We start from the raw sequence: 3,617 nt of genomic DNA on the forward strand, positions 1-3,617 counted from the left end.
GAAGTCCAGAAGTATCCCATGTACCGTTGCTCTGCCAGTTATGACCAGCTAGAGCAGTGACGGTAAAACTTTCAGAGACAGAGTGCCCAAACTGTAACCCCAAACCCACTTATTTATCACGAAGTACCAACATCACAAATATATATGAATACTGAGGATTTAGTTTAGCAAAAGAACTGTTACCCACTGCTCGGGTGCTGGGGCGAATTGGCTTGTGTGCCAACAGAGGGCTCTGTGTGCTTGCTCCGGCAAATGTGCCGTAGGTGTGCCACCACTGCACTGAAGTATGCCAGCCACAGGTCCGTACACAGCCTGCTCAGCCCGCACCACCCTGCCTTTCTGGTAGAACTAAAATGAAGTCAGATCCTAGGGAGATTCTCTTATGGGAGTCTGATCACCAGCCACATAACTCCCCATGAATGTTCCAGAGCCAAACCTTCAAATAGATAAGTGAAAAGACACACACACACACATGCACACACACACACACACACACACAAGCTGGTGGGGTGACCTAAGATGGAGCATAGGCAAGAGGAAAAGTGTGAACCTCTAAAGATACTTAGCAAAACATTCTACTATTTGAACCAAGTGGGGAAAGTAAGTGAAAGCTATACAATAGGCAAGCTACATATCACTCACAGATTGTGCAGTGGTGTTGACCATCGTCAGCCCTGTGAACCATGACAACGGAAGAGACACCTGGCCACAGGAACCAGCTGCCGCTGGCTGCTCCTGATACAGAATAATATGGCATTCTACACAAAACTACCCAGTTTTCATCTAAAAGTTGGATATTTTGTTTGCTGCGCATTTTCTTCAATTATTTATAATCCTATAAAAGAGTACATTAAAATATCATTTGTCTTGATTACTGAGCTTTATGGCACCTAAGGTGAAGTGTTCCCCTCAGTCTAATTTTAACCCTGTGACATACATACCACACACACACATCACTACATATATACAAAACACAATACACATACATACCATACCAACAGCACACCTCATCAGACGCATGCATAGATATGCATGCAAACACTGGGACAACACAAAGTGCCTGCCTTCTTGATCTCCAGAATCCATTTGGATCTATAAGCTCACTCACAGCCCCCAGGAGACAAGCATGAAAGAACAGGATGCAGCATTACCAAGCAAGAAGGAGCCTCCGGCACAGCAGGTCTCAGATTCTCAGAGGCCACGCTTCAGGGACGCAGTCCATCAGAAATCAAGAAATGCTGCAGGTATCACCACAAACACTTTAGCATAGACGGAGTTCCCCCTACACATTATTCGTAGTTTCAATGTCCACAATTTCAGTTACTTGCCTGCAGTCTAAAAACAAATAAATGGAATGTTCCAGAATGAATGATTTAAGTGTTAAATTGTGTGCCATTCTGAGCGGTGCGATGAAATTTTGCGCTGTTCTCCATCCCACCCGAGACCCATAGATATGCATAGGTAAAAACAGTGCAGTATATATGGAGTTTGGTTTTATTGTGTTATTTATTTTAAAGGCTAAAACTAAGGTCTCTATTTTATTTTATTTTATTTATTTTTTTAAGGTCTCTGAACTTACTCATTTGGTATTTTGCACTTGTCTATTTGTTCAATTAATATTGTTGAGAGTTGACTGATGTTGTCTACGTGTTCGGTACCACTGAAGGGAGACAAAGAACATCATAACTTCATTATACGGTATGCAAACATTCTGTTTATTGAGAGTCCACCCTTTGCTAGGCAAAGTATGAGAAACTTGCTTTACAGTTGGGACCCAAACAACAACTACTGCTGCTAAGAAAATTAAGTTCTAAAATAAGGAGCCACACAATATAAAAATAAACAAATTATATAATTGGATGGAATGTCTACTGAGTTGAATAGTATCCACTTAAAACGCATATCCACCTGCATCCGTGATAGCGTCCTTATTTGGATATAGGATTTTTGCAGATGTTAAACTGAGGTTATACTAGATCAGTGTGGGCCCTGCAGCCAGTGTGACTGGTACCCTCATGAGAAGCGGGGAAATGCGGCAGAGACACAGGAGGAAGGCAGCCTTGTGAAGACAGAGGCAGAGCCTGGAAGCTGCCATAAGCCACAGAACGCCCAGGACTGCTGGTAACCACTAGAAGGTGGAAGAGGCAAGGGAGGGTTCTTCCCTAAAGCCTTTGGAGGGAGTATGATCTCTGCATTATGGTATTTTCGACTTCAGGCTTCCAAAATTGTGAAAGTAAAATTCTGGTGTGTAAGCCACCTTGATTTGTGAGACCTTATAACAGCAGCCCTAGAAACTAGTTATATACAGTACATCAAAAGATGTTAAGTACTGTGCTTTAGAAACAAGAAAATGCTGGGCAGGGTAAGAGGACTGAGAATGCTAGATGAGAGTTCTCACTATGAAGTGAGGGTTGGGATGGGCCTCGCTGGGAAGACGAGAGTTGAACAAAGACTGGAAGGAGCTAAGAGAACTGGCATACCCGGGCAGTGGGAGCAGCCTGGTATATCTGAGTATGGCTGGAACAATACAGTGGGAGAGACTTACAGAAGTTTAGAGGTGACCTGGAATTTGGGGACACTGCTGTAGGTAGGCTCCCTGGATCTTTAAGTGGGCTGTTGTATGGGGTTGAGCAGAGGAATACTGTCATCTGATTTAGATCCTAAAAGACTCATTCTTTTTTTTGCAAGTAGATAGGCTGATATTAACTTTATTTCTTTTATTTTTTTATTTTAAAGAGAATTTTTAAAATGACCAAATAACAACAACAAATATAAAAACAAAACAAGACAAAAACAATAAAAAGATACAGGATTTCAAAATAAAATGACAGGAATTAACAATGCTTGTTAGATTACATATTGTCATCCTCAACAAAGTTGCCCAGATCACCAGATGTAAGAATGCAAGATTGATCAAACAATTAAAGAGAATAAAAACTAATTTGAAAACAACAATATGCAATATAACAACCATTGTTGAATCCCTACCGTCTTGTTTGGAGAAGCTCGGTATCATTTCTAATGTCTTTTTTTCTACTACTAAAAGACTCATTCTACAAGGGGCTTTCTGTAGGGGCAGCAGGAGTAGCTACTGAGGTGACCCTACAGAGACAATGGTAGCATGGAGCAGGGAGGAAGAAAGACTTTAATGTTGAATATGTTTCAAAGGTAAAATCATCAGGATATGCTGACAGATGGAACGTTGGAGTATGAAAGAAAAAGACAGCAATAACCTCAAAATGTTCAGCTTTCTACCTGAACAACCAGAAGAATGAAACTGGCATTAGCTGAGGGAGGAAGGCATGGTGGAAGGGCCTTTCTGTGCAGGGATAGAGTGTTGTTGGAAATCACAGGTTTGGTTTTGAGTAGGTTAAATTTTGAAATGTCTGGTAGATACTCAAGTGGAGATGTCAAAAGTGTAGTTGGCTGCAAGAATCCAACTTATGGCTAGGCATTTAAAAACAATGTCCTCATTTTTAACTGTTGTGTAAGATGTTTTACAGAATATGTGCTGGATAGTACCTTAAAGTGTGACCTAGGGATGACCCTGAGCTGGATGATACTAAAAGTCTCAGACCAAGGGAATCTTAAAGTCAGCATCAGGAGTTACATGGACT

Source organism: Chinchilla lanigera, unplaced genomic scaffold, assembly GCF_000276665.1.
Source record: "Chinchilla lanigera isolate Chin_1 unplaced genomic scaffold, ChiLan1.0 scaffold00030, whole genome shotgun sequence".
Taxonomy (NCBI): domain Eukaryota; kingdom Metazoa; phylum Chordata; class Mammalia; order Rodentia; family Chinchillidae; genus Chinchilla; species Chinchilla lanigera.